We start from the raw sequence: 22793 nt of genomic DNA, 5'->3' as shown, positions 1-22793 counted from the left end.
TAACCAATTAACATGAACCCTACTGCCTGTCTGTTCCCAGTACTGGGCCCACAACATCCTGAAATATAACCAATTAACACGAACCCTACTGCCTGTCTGTTCCCAGTACTGGGCCCACAACATCCTGAAATATAACCAATTAACACGAACCCTACTGCCTGTCTGTTCCCAGTACTGGGCCCACAACATCCTGAAATATAACCAATTAACACGAACCCTACTGCCTGTCTGTTCCCAGTACTGGACCCACAACATCCTGAAATATAACCAATTAACATGAACCCTACTGCCTGTCTGTTCCCCTGTTCTAACCTGGTGATGTGGAGACAGTGTCTGTTCTAACCTGGTGATGTGGAGACAGTGTCTGTTCTAACCTGGTGATGTGGAGACAGTGTCTGTTCTAACCTGGTGATGTGGAGACAGTGTCTGTTCCCCTGTTCTAACCTGGTGATGTGGAGACAGTGTCTGTTCCCCTGTTCTAACCTGGTGATGTGGAGACAGTGTCTGTTCCCCTGTTCTAACCTGGTGATGTGGAGACAGTGTCTGTTCTAACCTGGTGATGTGGAGACAGTGTCTGTTCCCCTGTTCTAACCTGGTGATGTGGAGACAGTGTCTGTTCCCCTGTTCTAACCTGGTGATGTGGAGACAGTGTCTGTTCTAACCTGGTGATGTGGAGACAGTGTCTGTTCTAACCTGGTGATGTGGAGACAGTGTCTGTTCTAACCTGGTGATGTGGAGACAGTGTCTGTTCTAACCTGGTGATGTGGAGACAGTGTCTGTTCTAACCTGGTGATGTGGAGACAGTGTCTGTTCTAACCTGGTGATGTGGAGACAGTGTCTGTTCTAACCTGGTGATGTGGAGACAGTGTCTGTTCTAACCTGGTGATGTGGAGACAGTGTCTGTTCTAACCTGGTGATGTGGAGACAGTGTCTGTTCTAACCTGGTGATGTGGAGACAGTGTCTGTTCTAACCTGGTGATGTGGAGACAGTGTCTGTTCTAACCTGGTGATGTGGAGACAGTGTCTGTTCTAACCTGGTGATGTGGAGACAGTGTCTGTTCTAACCTGGTGATGTGGAGAGAGTGTCTGTTCTAACCTGGTGATGTGGAGACAGTGTCTGTTCTAACCTGGTGATGTGGAGACAGTGTCTGTTCTAACCTGGTGATGTGGAGACAGTGTCTGTTCTAACCTGGTGATGTGGAGACAGTGTCTGTTCTAACCTGGTGATGTGGAGACAGTGTCTGTTCTAACCTGGTGATGTGGAGACAGTGTCTGTTCTAACCTGGTGATGTGGAGACAGTATCTGTTCTAACCTGGTGATGTGGAGAGAGTGTCTGTTCTAACCTGGTGATGTGGAGACAGTGTCTGTTCTAACCTGGTGATGTGGAGAGAGTGTCTGTTCTAACCTGGTGATGTGGAGACAGTGTCTGTTCTAACCTGGTGATGTGGAGACAGTGTCTGTTCTAACCTGGTGATGTGGAGACAGTGTCTGTTCTAACCTGGTGATGTGGAGACAGTGTCTGTTCTAAGCTGGTGATGTGGAGACAGTGTCTGTTCCCCTGTTCTAACCTGGTGATGTGGAGAGAGTGTCTGTTCTAACCTGGTGATGTGGAGACAGTGTCTGTTCTAACCTGGTGATGTGGAGACAGTGTCTGTTCCCCTGTTCTAACCTGGTGATGTGGAGACACTGTGTGTCCGCCTCGTGCTCCAGGCCCATGGCGGCGCTGCGGAGGTGTGTGTGCAGGGCGTCGGCCAGCCCCTGCAGGGAGACCCCGTCTGCACACTGCTCCACTAAGAGGTCCAGCTCCGACAGCATGGTCTCCAGGGTGGCCTCGCCCTTCAACATGCAGCGTAGAGCCTCCGGGAAGATGATCTGACGGAAGTTAGTGTTCAGCTCCTGGGAGGGAGGGAGGGAGGGAGGGGAGGAGGGGAGGGAGGAAAACAGGAAGGAAGGGAGGGAGGAAAACAGGAAGGAAGGGAGGGGAGGGAGGGAAACAGGAAGGAAGGGAGGGGAGGGAAACAGGAAGGAAGGGAGGGAAACAGGGGGGAAGGGAGGGAAACAGGAAGGAAGGAAGGGAGGGGAGGGGAGGGAGGGAGGCGAGGAAGGGAGGGGAGGAAGGAAGGCAGGGAGGGGAGGAAGGAAGGGAGGAAGGGAGGCAGGGAGGGGAGGAAGGAAGGGAGGCAGGGAGGGGAGGAAGGAAGGAAGGGAGGGAGGGAAACAGGAAGGAAAACAGTAAGTTAAACAGGAAAACAGGAAGGAAGGAAGGAGAGAGAGAGATCAGCCAGAAAGACAAGCGGACCAGTAAAGGTGGACAACGTCATTCTGATAACATTGGTGAGGGGTTCTGTTACACTTCCCAAGTTAGAGACCCACTCTCACCACAACGCAACACTTCACAATGTAGCTCTTTGGTCTCCTACATGTTGTCCTTTAACCCAGGGTTTCACAAACTCGGTCCCGGGGCCCCATCTGTGTGGTGGTGGGGGGGTCTAGATATGCACTATCGAGACATACATGTCCTGTATGTCTAGATAGTATATTAGGTGTCAACATGTCTAGATAGTATATTAGGTGTCAACATGTCTAGATAGTATATTAGGTGTCAACATGTCTAGATAGTATATTAGGTGTCAACATGTCCTGTATGTCTAGATAGTATATTAGGTGTCAACATGTCCTGTATGTCTAGATAGTATATTAGGTGTCAACATGTCTAGATAGTATATTAGGTGTCAACATGTCTAGATAGTATATTAGGTGTCAACATGTCTAGATAGTATATTAGGTGTCAACATGTCTAGATAGTATATTAGGTGTCAACATGTCTAGATAGTATATTAGGTGTCAACATGTCTAGATAGTATATTAGGTGTCAACATGTCCTGTATGTCTAGATAGTATATTAGGTGTCAACATGTCTAGATAGTATATTAGGTGTCAACATGTCCTGTATGTCTAGATAGTATATTAGGTGTCAACATGTCTAGATAGTATATTAGGGTGTCAACATGTCTAGATAGTATATTAGGTGTCAACATGTCTAGATAGTATATTAGGTGTCAACATGTCTAGATAGTATATTAGGTGTCAACATGTCTAGATAGTATATTAGGTGTCAACATGTCTAGATAGTATATTAGGTGTCAACATGTCTAGATAGTATATTAGGTGTCAACATGTCTAGATAGTATATTAGGTGTCAACATGTCCTGTATGTCTAGATAGTATATTAGGTGTCAACATGTCCTGTATGTCTAGATAGTATATTAGGTGTCAACATGTCCTGTATGTCTAGATAGTATATTAGGTGTCAACATGTCTAGATAGTATATTAGGTGTCAACATGTCTAGATAGTATATTAGGTGTCAACATGTCCTGTATGTCTAGATAGTATATTAGGTGTCAACATGTCCTGTATGTCTAGATAGTATATTAGGTGTCAACATGTCCTGTATGTCTAGATAGTATATTAGGTGTCAACATGTCCTGTATATTAGGTGTCTAGATAGTATATTAGGTGTCAACATGTCTAGATAGTATATTAGGTGTCAACATGTCTAGATAGTATATTAGGTGTCAACATGTCTAGATAGTATATTAGGTGTCAACATGTCCTGTATGTCTAGATAGTATATTAGGTGTCAACATGTCCTGTATGTCTAGATAGTATATTAGGTGTCAACATGTCCTGTATGTCTAGATAGTATATTAGGTGTCAACATGTCCTGTATGTCTAGATAGTATATTAGGTGTCAACATGTCCTGTATGTCTAGATAGTATATTAGGTGTCAACATGTCATGTCAACATGTCTAGATAGTATATTAGGTGTCAACATGTCTAGATAGTATATTAGGTGTCAACATGTCTAGATAGTATATTAGGTGTCAACATGTCTAGATAGTATATTAGGTGTAAAACATGTCTAGATGTATGTCTAGATAGTATATTAGGTGTCAACATGTCCTGTATGTCTAGATAGTATATTAGGTGTCAACATGTCTAGATAGTATATTAGGTGTCAACATGTCTAGATAGTATATTAGGTGTCAACATGTCTAGATAGTATATTAGGTGTCAACATGTCCTGTATGTCTAGATAGTATATTAGGTGTCAACATGTCCTGTATGTCTAGATAGTATATTAGGTGTCAACATGTCATGTCTAGATGTATTAGATAGTATATTAGGTGTCAACATGTCTAGATAGTATATTAGGTGTCAACATGTCTAGATAGTATATTAGGTGTCAACATGTCTAGATAGTATATTAGGTGTCAACATGTCTAGATAGTATATTAGGTGTCAACATGTCTAGATAGTATATTAGGTGTCAACATGTCTAGATAGTATATTAGGTGTCAATGTCTAGATAGTATATTATGTCAACATGTCTAGATAGTATATTAGGTGTCAACATGTCTGTATGTCTAGATAGTATATTAGGTGTCAACATGTCTAGATAGTATATTAGGTGTCAACATGTCTAGATAGTATATTAGGTGTCAACATGTCTAGATAGTATATTAGGTGTCAACATGTCTAGATAGTATATTAGGTGTCTGTATGTAGATAGTATATTAGGTGTCAACATGTCTAGATAGTATATTAGGTGTATGTCTAGATAGTATATTAGGTGTCAACATGTCCATGTCTAGATAGTATATTAGGTGTCAACATGTCCTGTATGTCTAGATAGTATATTAGGTGTCAACATGTCTAGATAGTATATTAGGTGTCAACATGTCCTGTATGTCTAGATAGTATATTAGGTGTCAACATGTCTAGATAGTATATTAGGTGTCAACATGTCTAGATAGTATATTAGGTGTCAACATGTCTAGATAGTATATTAGGTGTCAACATGTCTAGATAGTATATTAGGTGTCAACATGTCCTGTATGTCTAGATAGTATATTAGGTGTCAACATGTCCTGTATGTCTAGATAGTATATTAGGTGTCAACATGTCTAGATAGTATATGTCTCAGATAGATAGTATATTAGGTGTCAACATGTCCTGTATGTCTAGATAGTATATTAGGTGTCAACATGTCTAGATAGTATATTAGGTGTCAACATGTCCTGTATGTCTAGATAGTATATTAGGTGTCAACATGTCTAGATAGTATATTAGGTGTCAACATGTCTAGATAGTATATTAGGTGTCAACATGTCTAGATAGTATATTAGGTGTCAACATGTCTAGATAGTATATTAGGTGTCAACATGTCTAGATAGTATATTAGGTGTCAACATGTCTAGATAGTATATTAGGTGTCAACATGTCTAGATAGTATATTAGGTGTCAACATGTCTAGATAGTATATTAGGTGTCAACATGTCTAGATAGTATATTAGGTGTCAACATGTCTAGATAGTATATTAGGTGTCAACATGTCCTGTATGTCTAGATAGTATATTAGGTGTCAACATGTCTAGATAGTATATTAGGTGTCAACATGTCTAGATAGTATATTAGGTGTCAACATGTCTAGATAGTATATTAGGTGTCAACATGTCTAGATAGTATATTAGGTGTCAACATGTCTAGATAGTATATTAGGTGTCACATGTCTAGATAGTATATTAGGTGTCAACATGTCTAGATAGTATATTAGGTGTCAACATGTCTAGATAGTATATTAGGGTGTCAACATGTCTAGATAGTATATTAGGTGTCAACATGTCTAGATAGTATATTAGGTGTCAACATGTCCTGTATGTCTAGATAGTATATTAGGTGTCAACATGTCCTGTATGTCTAGATAGTATATTAGGTGTCAACATGTCTAGATAGTATATTAGGTGTATGTCTAGATAGTATATTAGGTGTCAACATGTCTATGTCTAGATAGTATATTAGGTGTCAACATGTCTAGATGTCTAGATAGTATATTAGGTGTCAACATGTCCTGTATGTCTAGATAGTATATTAGGTGTCAACATGTCCTGTATGTCTAGATAGTATATTAGGTGTCAACATGTCTAGATAGTATATTAGGTGTCAACACATGTCTAGATAGTATATTAGGTGTCAACATGTCTAGATAGTATATTAGGTGTCAACATGTCTAGATAGTATATTAGATAGTATATTAGGTGTCAACATGTCTAGATAGTATATTAGGTGTATGTCTAGATAGTATATTAGGTGTCAACATGTCCTGTATGTCTAGATAGTATATTAGGTGTCAACATGTCTAGATAGTATATTAGGTGTCAACATGTCTAGATAGTATATTAGGTGTCAACATGTCTAGATAGTATATTAGGTGTCAACATGTCTAGATAGTATATTAGGTGTCAACATGTCCTGTATGTCTAGATAGTATATTAGGTGTCAACATGTCTAGATAGTATATTAGGTGTCAACATGTCTAGATAGTATATTAGGTGTCAACATGTCCTGTATGTCTAGATAGTATATTAGGTGTCAACACATGTCTAGATAGTATATTAGGGTGTCAACATGTCTAGATAGTATATTAGGTGTCAACATGTCTAGATAGTATATTAGGTGTCAACATGTCTAGATAGTATATTAGGTGTCAACATGTCTAGATAGTATATTAGGTGTCAACATGTCTAGATAGTATATTAGGTGTCAACATGTCCTGTATGTCATGTCTAGATAGTATATTAGGTGTCAACATGTCCTGTATGTCTAGATAGTATATTAGGTGTCAACATGTCTAGATAGTATATTAGGTGTCAACATGTCTAGATAGTATATTAGGTGTCAACATGTCTAGATAGTATATTAGGTGTATGTCTAGATAGTATATTAGGTGTCAACATGTCCTGTATGTCTAGATAGTATATTAGGTGTCAACATGTCCTGTATGTCTAGATAGTATATTAGGTGTCAACATGTCCTGTATGTCTAGATAGTATATTAGGTGTCAACATGTCCTGTATGTCTAGATAGTATATTAGGTGTCAACATGTCCTGTATGTCTAGATAGTATATTAGGTGTCAACATGTCTAGATAGTATATTAGGTGTCAACATGTCTAGATAGTATATTAGATAGTATATTAGGTGTCAACATGTCTAGATAGTATATTAGGTGTCAACACATGTCTAGATAGTATATTAGGTGTCAACATGTCTAGATAGTATATTAGGTGTCAACATGTCCTGTATGTCTAGATAGTATATTAGGTGTCAACATGTCCTGTATGTCTAGATAGTATATTAGGTGTCAACATGTCTAGATAGTATATTAGGTGTCAACATGTCTAGATAGTATATTAGGTGTCAACATGTCCTGTATGTCTAGATAGTATATTAGGTGTCAACATGTCCTGTATGTCTAGATAGTATATTAGGTGTCAACATGTCCTGTATGTCTAGATAGTATATTAGGTGTCACACATGTCTAGATAGTATATTAGGTGTCAACATGTCCTGTATGTCTAGATAGTATATTAGGTGTCAACATGTCCTGTATGTCTAGATAGTATATTAGGTGTCAACATGTCTAGATAGTATATTAGGTGTCACATGTCATGTCATGTCTAGATAGTATATTAGGTGTCAACATGTCCTGTATGTCTAGATAGTATATTAGGTGTCAACATGTCAACATGTCTAGATAGTATATTAGGTGTCAACATGTCCTGTATGTCTAGATAGTATATTAGGTGTGTCATTACATGTCTAGATAGTATATTAGGTGTCAACATGTCTAGATAGTATATTAGGTGTCAACATGTCTAGATAGTATATTAGGTGTCAACATGTCCTGTATGTCTAGATAGTATATTAGGTGTCAACATGTCTAGATAGTATATTAGGTGTCAACATGTCTAGATAGTATATTAGGTGTCAACATGTCCTGTATGTCTTGATAGTATATTAGGTGTCAACATGTCCTGTATGTCTAGATAGTATATTAGGTGTCAACATGTCCTGTATGTCTAGATAGTATATTAGGTGTCAACATGTCCTGTATGTCTAGATAGTATATTAGGTGTCATGTCTAGATAGTATATTAGGGTGTCAACATGTCTAGATAGTATATTAGGTGTCAACATGTCTAGATAGTATATTAGGTGTCAACATGTCTAGATAGTATATTAGGTGTCAACATGTCCTGTATGTCTAGATAGTATATTAGGTGTCAACATGTCTAGATAGTATATTAGGTGTCAACATGTCTAGATAGTATATTAGGTGTCAACATGTCTAGATAGTATATTAGGTGTCAACATGTCTAGATAGTATATTAGGTGTCAACATGTCTAGATAGTATATTAGGTGTCAACATGTCTGTATGTCTAGATAGTATATTAGGTGTCAACATGTCCTGTATGTCTAGATAGTATATTAGGTGTGTCAACATGTCTAGATAGTATATTAGGTGTCAACATGTCTAGATAGTATATTAGGTGTCAACATGTCTAGATAGTATATTAGGTGTCAACATGTCTAGATAGTATATTAGGTGTCAACATGTCTAGATAGTATATTAGGTGTCAACATGTCTAGATAGTATATTAGGTGTCAACATGTCTAGATAGTATATTAGGTGTCAACATGTCTAGATAGTATATTAGGTGTCAACATGTCTAGATAGTATATTAGGTGTCAACATGTCTAGATAGTATATTAGGTGTCAATGTCTAGATAGTATATTATGTCTAGATAGTATATTAGGTGTCAACATGTCTAGATAGTATATTAGGTGTCAACATGTCCTGTATGTCTAGATAGTATATTAGGTGTCAACATGTCTAGATAGTATATTAGGTGTCAACATGTCTAGATAGTATATTAGGTGTCAACATGTCTAGATAGTATATTAGGGTCAACATGTGTCAACATGTCTAGATAGTATATTAGGTGTCAACATGTCTAGATAGTATATTAGGTGTCAACACATGTCTAGATAGTATATTAGGTGTCAACATGTCTAGATAGTATATTAGGTGTCAACATGTGTCAACATGTCTAGATAGTATATTAGGTGTCAACATGTCTAGATAGTATATTAGGTGTCAACATGTCTAGTATATGTCTAGATAGTATATTAGGTGTCAACATGTCTAGATAGTATATTAGGTGTCAACATGTCTAGATAGTATATTAGGTGTCAACATGTCTAGATAGTATATTAGGTGTCAACATGTCTAGATAGTATATTAGGTGTCAACATGTCCTGTATGTCTAGATAGTATATTAGGTGTCAACATGTCCTGTATGTCTAGATAGTATATTAGGTGTCAACATGTCTAGATAGTATATTAGGTGTCAACATGTCTAGATAGTATATTAGGTGTCAACATGTCTAGATAGTATATTAGGTGTCAACATGTCCTGTATGTCTAGATAGTATATTAGGTGTCAACATGTCTAGATAGTATATTAGGTGTCAACATGTCTGTATGTCTAGATAGTATATTAGGTGTCAACACTAGATAGTATATTATGTCTAGATAGTATATTAGGTGTCAACATGTCTAGATAGTATATTAGGTGTCAACAGATAGTATATTAGGTGTCAACATGTCTAGATAGTATATTAGGTGTCAACATGTCTAGATAGTATATAGGTGTAGGTGTCAACATGTCCTGTATGTCTAGATAGTATATTAGGTGTCAACATGTCCTGTATGTCTAGATAGTATATTAGGTGTCAACATGTCTAGATAGTATATTAGGTGTCAACATGTCTAGATAGTATATTAGGTGTCAACATGTCTAGATAGTATATTAGGTGTCAACATGTCTAGATAGTATATTAGGTGTCAACATGTCTAGATAGTATATTAGGTGTCAACATGTCTAGATAGTATATTAGGTGTCAACATGTCTAGATAGTATATTAGGTGTCAATGTCCATGTCTAGATAGTATATTAGGTGTCAACATGTCTAGATAGTATATTAGGTGTCAACATGTCTAGATAGTATATTAGGTGTCAACATGTCTAGATAGTATATTAGGTGTCATGTCTAGATAGTATATTAGGTGTCAACATGTCTAGATAGTATATTAGGTGTCAACATGTCTAGATAGTATATTAGGTGTCAACATGTCTAGATAGTATATTAGGTGTCAACATGTCCTGTATGTCTAGATAGTATATTAGGTGTCAACATGTCTAGATAGTATATTAGGTGTGTCAACATGTCTAGATAGTATATTAGGTGTCAACATGTCCTGTAGATAGTATATTAGGTGTCAACATGTCCTGTATGTCTAGATAGTATATTAGGTGTCAACATGTCTAGATAGTATATTAGGTGTCAACATGTCTAGATAGTATATTAGGGTGTCAACATGTCCTGTATGTCTAGATAGTATATTAGGTGTCAACATGTCTAGATAGTATATTAGGTGTCTAGATAGTATATTAGGTGTCAACATGTCTAGATAGTATATTAGGTGTCAACATGTCTAGATAGTATATTAGGTGTCAACATGTCTAGATAGTATATTAGGTGTCAACATGTCTAGATAGTATATTAGGTGTCAACATGTCCTAGATAGTATATTAGGTGTCAACATGTCTAGATAGTATATTAGGTGTCAACATGTCCTGTATGTCTAGATAGTATATTAGGTGTCAACATGTCCTGTATGTAGGTGTCAAACATGTCTAGATAGTATATTAGGTGTCAACATGTCTAGATAGTATATTAGATAGGTGTCAACATGTCTAGATAGTATATTAGGTGTCAACATGTCTAGATAGTATATTAGGTGTCAACATGTCCATGTCTAGATAGTATATTAGGTGTCAACATGTCTAGATAGTATATTAGGTGTCAACATGTCCATGTCTAGATAGTATATTAGGTGTCAACATGTCCATGTCTAGATAGTATATTAGGTGTCAACATGTCCTGTATGTCTAGATAGTATATTAGGTGTCAACATGTCTATGTCATGTCTAGATAGTATATTAGGTGTCAACATGTCTAGATAGTATATTAGGTGTCAACATGTCTAGATAGTATATTAGGTGTCAACATGTCTAGATAGTATATTATGTCAACATGTCTAGATAGTATATTAGGTGTCAACATGTCCTGTATGTCTAGATAGTATATTAGGTGTCAACATGTCCTGTATGTCTAGATAGATAGTATATTAGGTGTCAACATGTCTAGATAGTATATTAGGTGTCAACATGTCTAGATAGTATATTAGGTGTCAACATGTCCATGTCTAGATAGTATATTAGGTGTCAACATGTCCTGTATGTCTAGATAGTATATTAGGTGTCAACATGTCCTGTATGTCTAGATAGTATATTAGGTGTCAACATGTCTAGATAGTATATTAGGTGTCAACATGTCTAGATAGTATATTAGGTGTCAACATATTAGGTGTCAACATGTCTAGATAGTATATTAGGTGTCAACATGTCTAGATAGTATATTAGGTGTCAACATGTCTAGATAGTATATTAGGTGTCAACATGTCCTGTCAACATGTCTAGATAGTATATTAGGTGTCAACATGTCCATGTCTAGATAGTATATTAGGTGTCAACATGTCTAGATAGTATATTAGGTGTCAACATGTCTAGATAGTATATTAGGTGTCAACATGTCTAGATAGTATATTAGGTGTCAACATGTCTAGATAGTATATTAGGTGTCAACATGTCTAGATAGTATATTAGGTGTCAACATGTCTAGATAGTATATTAGGTGTCAACATGTCTAGATAGTATATTAGGTGTCAACATGTCTAGATAGTATATTAGGTGTCATGTCTAGATAGTATATTAGGTGTCACATGTCCATGTCTAGATAGTATATTAGGTGTCAACATGTCTGTATGTCTAGATAGTATATTAGGTGTCAACATGTCCTGTATGTCTAGATAGTATATTAGGTGTCAACATGTCTAGATAGTATATTAGGTGTCAACATGTCTAGATAGTATATTAGGTGTCAACATGTCTAGATAGTATATTAGGTGTCAACATGTCTAGATAGTATATTAGGTGTCAACATGTCCTGTCAACATGTCTAGATAGTATATTAGGTGTCAACATGTCTAGATAGTATATTAGGTGTCAACATAGTCTAGATAGTATATTAGGTGTCAACATGTCTAGATAGTATATTAGGTGTCAATGTCTAGATAGTATATTAGGTGTCAACATGTCCTATTATGTCTAGATAGTATATTAGGTGTCAACATGTCTAGATAGTATATTAGGTGTCAATGTCCTGTATGTCTAGATAGTATATTAGGTGTCAACATGTCTAGATAGTATATTAGGTGTCAACATGTCTAGATAGTATATTAGGTGTCAACATGTCTAGATAGTATATTAGGTGGTGTCAACATGTCTAGATAGTATATTAGGTGTCAACATGTCCTGTATGTCTAGATAGTATATTAGGTGTCAACATGTCTAGATAGTATATTAGGTGTCAACATGTCTAGATAGTATATTAGGTGTCAACATGTCTAGATAGTATATTAGGTGTCAACATGTCCTGTATGTCTAGATAGTATATTAGGTGTCAACATGTCTGTATGTCTAGATAGTATATTAGGTGTCAACATGTCCTGTATGTCTAGATAGTATATTAGGTGTCAACATGTCTAGATAGTATATTAGGTGTCAACATGTCTAGATAGTATATTAGGTGTCAACATGTCTAGATAGTATATTAGGTGTCAACATGTCTAGATAGTATATTAGGTGTCACATGTCCTGTATGTCTAGATAGTATATTAGGTGTCAACATGTCTAGATAGTATATTAGGTGTCAACATGTCTAGATAGTATATTAGGTGTCAACATGTCTAGATAGTATATTAGGTGTCAACATGTCTAGATAGTATATTAGGTGTCAACATGTCTAGATAGTATATTAGGTGTCAACATGTCTAGATAGTATATTAGGTGTCAACATGTCAACCTGTATGTCTAGATAGTATATTAGGTGTCAACATGTCTAGATAGTATATTAGGTGTCAACATGTCTAGATAGTATATTAGGTGTCAACTAGATAGTATATTAGGTGTCAACATGTCTAGATAGTATATTAGGTGTCAACATGTCCTGTATGTCTAGATAGTATATTAGGTGTCAACATGTCAACATGTCTAGATAGTATATTAGGTGTCAACATGTCCTGTATGTCTAGATAGTATATTAGGTGTCAACACATGTCTAGATAGTATATTAGGTGTCAACATGTCTAGATAGTATATTAGGTGTCAACATGTCTAGATAGTATATTAGGTGTCAACATGTCCTGTATGTCTAGATAGTATATTAGGTGTCAACATGTCTAGATAGTATATAGATAGTATATTAGGTGTCAACATGTCTAGATAGTATATTAGGTGTCAACATGTCTAGATAGTATATGTCTAGATAGTATATTAGGTGTCAACATGTCCTGTATGTCTAGATAGTATATTAGGTGTCAACATGTCTAGATAGTATATTAGGTGTCAACATGTCTAGATAGTATATTATGTCTAGATAGTATATTAGGTGTCAACATGTCTAGATAGTATATTAGGTGTCAACATGTCTAGATAGTATATTAGGTGTCAACATGTCTAGATAGTATATTAGGTGTATGTCTAGATAGTATATTAGGTGTCAACATGTCCTGTATGTCTAGATAGTATATTAGGTGTCAACATGTCCTGTATGTCTAGATAGTATATTAGGTGTCAACATGTCTAGATAGTATATTAGGTGTCAACATGTCTAGATAGTATATTAGGTGTCAACATGTCTAGATAGTATATTAGGTGTCAACATGTCTAGTCTAGATAGTATATTAGGTGTCAACATGTATGTCTAGATAGTATATTAGGTGTCAACATGTCTAGATAGTATATTAGGTGTCTAGATAGTATATTAGGTGTCAACATGTCTAGATAGGTGTATATTAGGTGTCAACATGTCTAGATAGTATATTAGGTGTCAACATGTCTAGATAGTATATTAGGTGTCAACATGTCTAGATAGTATATTAGGTGTCAACATGTCTAGATAGTATATTAGGTGTCAACATGTCCTGTAGATAGTATATTAGGTGTCAACATGTCCTGTATGTCTAGATAGTATATTAGGTGTCAACATGTCTAGATAGTATATTAGGTGTCAACACATGTCTAGATAGTATATTAGGTGTCAACATGTCTAGATAGTATATTAGGTGTCAACATGTCTAGATAGTATATTAGGTGTCAACATGTCTAGATAGTATATTAGGTGTCAACATGTCCTGTATGTCTAGATAGTATATTAGGTGTCAACATGTCCTGTATGTCTAGATAGTATATTAGGTGTCAACATGTCCTGTATGTCTAGATAGTATATTAGGTGTCAACATGTCCTGTATGTCTAGATAGTATATTAGGTGTCAACATGTCCTGTATGTCTAGATAGTATATTAGGTGTCAACATGTCCTGTATGTCTAGATAGTATATTAGGTGTCAACATGTCTAGATAGTATATTAGGTGTCAACATGTCTAGATAGTATATTAGGTAGGTGTCAACATGTCTAGATAGTATATTAGGTGTCAACATGTCTAGATAGTATATTAGGTGTCAACATGTCCTGTATGTCTAGATAGTATATTAGGTGTCAACATGTCCTGTATGTCTAGATAGTATATTAGGTGTCAACAACATGTCTAGATAGTATATTAGGTGTCAACATGTCTAGATAGTATATTAGGTGTCAACATGTCTAGATAGTATATTAGATAGTGTCAACATGTCTAGATAGTATATTAGGTGTCAACATGTCTAGATAGTATATTAGGTGTCAACATGTCTAGATAGTATATTAGGTGTCAACATGTCTAGATAGTATATTAGGTGTCAACATGTCTAGATAGTATATTAGGTGTCAACATGTCTAGATAGTATATTAGGTGTCAACATGTCTAGATAGTATATTAGGTGTCAACATGTCTAGATAGTATATTAGGTGTCAACATGTCTAGATAGTATATTAGGTGTCAACATGTCTAGATAGTATATTAGGTGTCAACATGTCTAGATAGTATATTAGGTGTCAACATGTCTAGATAGTATATTAGGTGTCAACATGTCCTGTATGTCTAGATAGTATATTAGGTGTCAACATGTCTAGATAGTATATTAGGTGTCAACATGTCTAGATAGTATATTAGGTGTCAACATGTCTAGATAGTATATTAGGTGTCAACATGTCTAGATAGTATATTAGGTGTCAACATGTCTAGATAGTATATTAGGTGTCAACATGTCTAGATAGTATATTAGGTGTCAACATGTCTAGATAGTATATTAGGTGTCAACATGTCCTGTCAACATGTCTAGATAGTATATTAGGTGTCAACATGTCTAGATAGTATATTAGGTGTCAACATGTCTAGATAGTATATTAGGTGTCAACATGTCTAGATAGTATATTAGGTGTCAACATGTCCTGTATGTCTAGATAGTATATTAGGTGTCAACATGTCTAGATAGTATATTAGGTGTCAACATGTCCTGTATGTCTAGATAGTATATTAGGTGTCAACATGTCTAGATAGTATATTAGGTGTCAACATGTAGATAGTATATTAGGTGTCAACATGTCTAGATAGTATATTAGGTGTATGTCTAGATAGTATATTAGGTGTCAATGTCCATGTCTAGATAGTATATTAGGTGTCAACATGTCTAGATAGTATATTAGGTGTCAACATGTCTAGATAGTATATTAGGTGTCAACATGTCTAGATAGTATATTAGGTGTCAACATGTCTAGATAGTATATTAGGTGTCAACATGTCTAGATAGTATATTAGGTGTCAACATGTCTAGATAGTATATTAGGTGTCAACATGTCTAGATAGTATATTAGGTGTCAACATGTCTAGATAGTATATTAGGTGTCAACATGTCTAGATAGTATATTAGGTGTCAACATGTCTAGATAGTATATTAGGTGTCAACATGTCTAGATAGTATATTAGGTGTCAACATGTCTAGATAGTATATTAGGTGTCAACATGTCTAGATAGTATATTAGGTGTCAACATGTCCTGTATGTCTAGATAGTATATTAGGTGTCAACATGTCTAGATAGTATATTAGGTGTCAACATGTCTAGATAGTATATTAGGTGTCAACATGTCTAGATAGTATATTAGGTGTCAACATGTCTAGATAGTATATTAGGTGTCAACATGTCCTGTATGTCTAGATAGTATATTAGGTGTCAACATGTCTAGATAGTATATTAGGTGTCAACATGTCTAGATAGTATATTAGGTGTCAACATGTCTAGATAGTATATTAGGTGTATGTCTAGATAGTATATTAGGTGTCAACATGTCTAGATAGTATATTAGGTGTCAACATGTCTAGATAGTATATTAGGTGTCAACTGTATGTCTAGATAGTATATTAGGTGTCAACATGTCTAGATAGTATATTAGGTGTATGTCTAGATAGTATATTAGGTGTCAACATGTCTAGATAGTATATTAGGTGTCAACATGTCTAGATAGTATATTAGGTGTCAACATGTCTAGATAGTATATTAGATAGTATATTAGGTGTCAACATGTCTAGATAGTATATTAGGTGTCAACATGTCTAGATAGTATATTAGGTGTCAACATGTCTAGATAGTATATTAGGTGTCAACATGTCTAGATAGTATATTAGGTGTCAACATGTCCTGTATGTCTAGATAGTATATTAGGTGTCAACACTAGATAGTATATTATGTCTAGATAGTATATTAGGTGTCAACATGTCTAGATAGTATATTAGGTGTCAACATGTCCTGTATGTCTAGATAGTATATTAGGTGTCAACATAGATAGTATATTAGGTGTCAACATGTCTAGATAGTATATTAGGTGTCAACATGTCTAGATAGTATATTAGGTGTCAACATGTCTAGATAGTATATTAGGTGTCAACATGTCTAGATAGTATATTAGGTGTCAACATGTCTAGATAGTATATTAGGTGTCAACATGTCCTGTATGTCTAGATAGTATATTAGGTGTCAACATGTCTAGATAGTATATTAGGTGTCAACATGTCTAGATAGTATATTAGGTGTCAACATGTCTAGATAGTATATTAGGTGTCAACATGTCCTGTATGTCTAGATAGTATATTAGGTGTCATGTCCATGTCTAGATAGTATATTAGGTGTATGTTAGATAGTATATTAGGTGTGTCAACATGTCTAGATAGTATATTAGGTGTCAACATGTCTAGATAGTATATTAGGTGTCAACATGTCCTGTATGTCTAGATAGTATATTAGGTGTCAACATGTCTAGGTGTCAACATGTCTAGATAGTATATTAGGTGTCAACATGTCTAGATAGTATATTAGGTGTCAACATGTCCTGTATGTCTAGATAGTATATTAGGTGTCAACATGTCCTGTATGTCTAGATAGTATATTAGGTGGTGTCAACATGTCTAGATAGTATATTAGGTGTCAACATGTCTAGATAGTATATTAGGTGTCAACATGTCTAGATAGTATATTAGGTGTATGTCTAGATAGTATATTAGGTGTCAACATGTCCTGTATGTCTAGATAGTATATTAGGTGTCAACATGTCTAGATAGTATATTAGGTGTCAACATGTCTAGATAGTATATTAGGTGTCAACATGTCTAGATAGTATATTAGGTGTCAACATGTCTAGATAGTATATTAGGTGTCAACATGTCTAGATAGTATATTAGGTGTCAACATGTCTAGATAGTATATTAGGTGTCAACATGTCCTGTATGTCTAGATAGTATATTAGGTGTCAACATGTCTAGATAGTATATTAGGTGTCAACATGTCTAGATAGTATATTAGGTGTCAACATGTCTAGATAGTATATTAGGTGTCACACATGTCTAGATAGTATATTAGGTGTCAACATGTCTAGATAGTATATTAGGTGTCAACATGTCTAGATAGTATATTAGGTGTCAACATGTCTAGATAGTATATTAGGTGTCAACATGTCTAGATAGTATATTAGGTGTCAACATGTCTAGATAGTATATTAGGTGTCAACATGTCTAGATAGTATATTAGGTGTCAACATGTCCTGTATATTATGTCTGTATGTTAGATAGTATATTAGGTGTCAACATGTCTAGATAGTATATTAGGTGTCAACATGTCTAGATAGTATATTAGGTGTCAACATGTCTAGATAGTATATTAGGTGTCAACATGTCTAGATAGTATATTAGGTGTCAACATGTCTAGATAGTATATTAGGTGTCAACATGTCTAGATAGTATATTAGGTGTCAACATGTCTAGATAGTATATTAGGTGTCAACATGTCTAGATAGTATATTAGGTGTCAACATGTCTAGATAGTATATTAGGTGTCAACATGTCTAGATAGTATATTAGGTGTCAACATGTCTAGATAGTATATTAGGTGTCAACATGTCTAGATAGTATATTAGGTGTCAACATGTCTAGATAGTATATTAGGTGTCAACATGTCTAGATAGTATATTAGGTGTCAACATGTCTAGATAGTATATTAGGTGTCAACATGTCTAGATAGTATATTAGGTGTCAACATGTCTAGATAGTATATTAGGTGTCAACATGTGTATGTCTAGATAGTATATTAGGTGTCAACATGTCTAGATAGTATATTAGGTGTCAACATGTCTAGATAGTATATTAGGTGTCAACATGTCTAGATAGTATATTAGGTGTCAACATGTCTAGATAGTATATTAGGTGTCAACATGTCTAGATAGTATATAGATAGTATATTAGGTGTCAACATGTCTAGATAGTATATTAGGTGTCAACATGTCTAGATAGTATATTAGGTGTCAACATGTCTAGATAGTATATTAGGTGTCAACATGTCTAGATAGTATATTAGGTGTCAACATGTCAACATGTCTAGATAGTATATTAGGTGTCAACATGTCTAGATAGTATATTAGGTGTCAACATGTCTAGATAGTATATTAGGTGTCAACATGTCTAGATAGTATATTAGGTGTCAACATGTCCTGTATGTCTTGATAGTATATTAGGTGTCAACATGTCTAGATAGTATATTAGGTGTCAACATGTCTAGATAGTATATTAGGTGTCAACATGTCTAGATAGTATATTAGGTGTCAACATGTCTAGATAGTATATTAGGTCAACATGTCAACATGTCTAGATAGTATATTAGGTGTCAACATGTCTAGATAGTATATTAGGTGTCAACATGTCTAGATAGTATATTAGGTGTCAACATGTCCTGTATGTCTAGATAGTATATTAGGTGTCAACATGTCCTGTATGTCTAGATAGTATATTAGGTGTCAACATGTCTAGATAGTATATTAGGTGTCAACATGTCTAGATAGTATATTAGGTGTCAACATGTCTAGATAGTATATTAGGTGTCAACATGTCTAGATAGTATATTAGGTGTCAACATGTCTAGATAGTATATTAGGTGTCAACATGTCTAGATAGTATATTAGGTGTCAACATGTCCTGTATGTCTAGATAGTATATTAGGTGTCAACATGTCCATGTCTAGATAGTATATTAGGTGTCAACATGTCTAGATAGTATATTAGGTGTCAACATGTCTAGATAGTATATTAGGTGTCAACATGTCTAGATAGTATATTAGGTGTCAACATGTCTAGATAGTATATTAGGTGTCAACATGTCTAGATAGTATATTAGGTGTCAACATGTCTAGATAGTATATTAGGTGTCAACATGTCCTGTATGTCTAGATAGTATATTAGGTGTCAACATGTCTAGATAGTATATTAGGTGTCAACATGTCTAGATAGTATATTAGGTGTCAACATGTCTAGATAGTATATTAGGTGTCAACATGTCTAGATAGTATATTAGGTGTCAACATGTCTAGATAGTATATTAGGTGTCAACATGTCTAGATAGTATATTAGGTGTCAACATGTCTAGATAGTATATTAGGTGTCAACATGTCTAGATAGTATATTAGGTGTCAACATGTCCTGTATGTCTAGATAGTATATTAGGTGTCAACATGTCTAGATAGTATATTAGGTGTCAACATGTCTAGATAGTATATTAGGTGTCATGTCTAGATAGTATACATGTCAACATGTATGTCTTGATAGTATATTAGGTGTCAACATGTCTGTAGATAGTATATTAGGTGTCAACATGTCTAGATAGTATATTAGGTGTCAACATGTCTAGATAGTATATTAGGTGTCAACATGTCTAGATAGTATATTAGGTGTCAACATGTCCTGTATGTCTAGATAGTATATTAGGTGTCAACATGTCCTAGGTGTATGTCTAGAGATAGTATATTAGGTGTCAACATGTCTAGAGATAGTATATTAGGTGTCAACATGTCTAGATAGTATATTAGGTGTCAACATGTCCTGTATGTCTTGATAGTATATTAGGTGTCAACATGTCTAGATAGTATATTAGGTGTCAACATGTCTAGATAGTATATTAGGTGTCAACATGTCTAGATAGTATATTAGGTGTCAACATGTCCTGTATGTCTAGATAGTATATTAGGTGTCAACATGTCTAGATAGTATATTAGGTGTCAACATGTCTAGATAGTATATTAGGTGTCAACATGTCCTGTATGTCTAGATAGTATATTAGGTGTCAACATGTCTAGTATGTCTAGATAGTATATTAGGTGTCAACATGTCTAGATAGTATATTAGGTGTCAACATGTCTAGATAGTATATTAGGTGTCAACATGTCTAGATAGTATATTAGGTGTCAACATGTCTAGATAGTATATTAGGTGTCAACATGTCTAGATAGTATATTAGGTGTCAACATGTCTAGATAGTATATTAGGTGTCAACATGTCTAGATAGTATATTAGGTGTCAACATGTCTAGATAGTATATTAGGTGTCAACATGTCCTGTATGTCTAGATAGTATATTAGGTGTCAACATGTCTAGATAGTATATTAGGTGTCAACATGTCTAGATAGTATATTAGGTGTCAACATGTCTAGATAGTATATTAGGTGTCAACATGTCTAGATAGTATATTAGGTGTCAACATGTCTAGATAGTATATTAGGTGTCAACATGTCCTGTATGTCTAGATAGTATATTAGGTGTCAACATGTCCTGTATGTCTAGATAGTATATTAGGTGTCAACATGTCTAGATAGTATATTAGGGTGTCAACATGTCTAGATAGTATATTAGGTGTCAACATGTCTAGATAGTATATTAGGTGTCAACATGTCCTGTATGTCTAGATAGTATATTAGGTGTCAACATGTCTAGATAGTATATTAGGTGTCAACATGTCTAGATAGTATATTAGGTGTCAACATGTCCTGTATGTCTAGATAGTATATTAGTATATTAGGTGTCAACATGTCTAGATAGTATATAGATAGTATATTAGGTGTCAACATGTCTAGATAGTATATTAGGTGTCAACATGTCTAGATAGTATATTAGTATATTAGGTGTCAACATGTCTAGATAGTATATTAGTATATTAGGTGTCAACATGTCTAGATAGTATATTAGGTGTCAACATGTCTAGATAGTATATTAGGTGTCAACATGTCTAGATAGTATATTAGGTGTCAACATGTCCTGTATGTCTAGATAGTATATTAGGTGTCAACATGTCCTGTATGTCTAGATAGTATATTAGGTGTCAACATGTCTAGATAGTATATTAGGTGTCAACATGTCTAGATAGTATATTAGGTGTCAACATGTCTAGATAGTATATTAGGTGTCAACATGTCCTGTATGTCTTGATAGTATATTAGGTGTCAACATGTCCTGTATGTCTAGATAGTATATTAGGTGTCAACATGTCTAGATAGTATATTAGGGTGTCAACATGTCTAGATAGTATATTAGGTGTCAACATGTCCTGTATGTCTAGATAGTATATTAGGTGTCAACATGTCTAGATAGTATATTAGGTGTCAACATGTCTAGATAGTATATTAGGTGTCAACATGTCCTGTATGTCTAGATAGTATATTAGGTGTCAACATGTCTAGATAGTATATTAGGTGTCAACATGTCTAGATAGTATATTAGGTGTCAACATGTCTAGATAGTATATTAGGTGTCAACATGTCTAGATAGTATATTAGGTGTCAACATGTCTAGATAGTATATTAGGTGTCAACATGTCTAGATAGTATATTAGGTGTCAACATGTCCTGTATGTCTAGATAGTATATTAGGTGTCAACATGTCTAGATAGTATATTAGGTGTCAACATGTCTAGATAGTATATTAGGTGTCAACATGTCCTGTATGTCTTGATAGTATATTAGGTGTCAACATGTCTAGATAGTATATTAGGTGTCAACATGTCTAGATAGTATATTAGGTGTCAACATGTCCTGTATGTCTTGATAGTACACACACGTCTCCACCCCATTACACCGTACCTGTAGACAGGTGTAGACGGCGTTGGCCAGGTAGACGGTCTGGGTTCCACCCCATTACACGGTACCTGTAGACAGGTGTAGACGGCGTTGGGCAGGTCCAGGTCGTGTGGGAGGAGCTGACACTGCCCCAGCAGCTGGACCAATGAGGTGATATTACCGCTCATGGAACACAGCTCCTCCAGGAACCAGGCCCCGTCGCGAGACGTCAACTCTACCAGCTGCCCCCCCGCCGCCGCCGCCGCCCCTTCCATCACCAGGTTACGCCTGAGGGGAACCAGACACACAGTTACACCCCCTTCCATCACCAGGTTACGCCTGAGGGGAACCAGACACACAGTTACACCCCCTTCCATCACCAGGTTACGCCTGAGGGGAA

The 22793-nt window shown here is 35.5% G+C and overlaps 1 pseudogene; it reads right to left on the bottom strand.

The window, feature by feature from the left end:
* Positions 1-22793, bottom strand: part of LOC124021692 — a 132048-nt pseudogene that overhangs the window by 34900 nt on the left and 74355 nt on the right.

The sequence above is a fragment of the Oncorhynchus gorbuscha genome, unplaced genomic scaffold, assembly GCF_021184085.1.
Source record: "Oncorhynchus gorbuscha isolate QuinsamMale2020 ecotype Even-year unplaced genomic scaffold, OgorEven_v1.0 Un_scaffold_1165, whole genome shotgun sequence".
Classification (NCBI taxonomy): Eukaryota; Metazoa; Chordata; class Actinopteri; order Salmoniformes; family Salmonidae; genus Oncorhynchus; species Oncorhynchus gorbuscha.
Note: the sequence above shows the minus strand (reverse complement) of the source record. Positions and strands in the feature narration are given on the sequence as shown.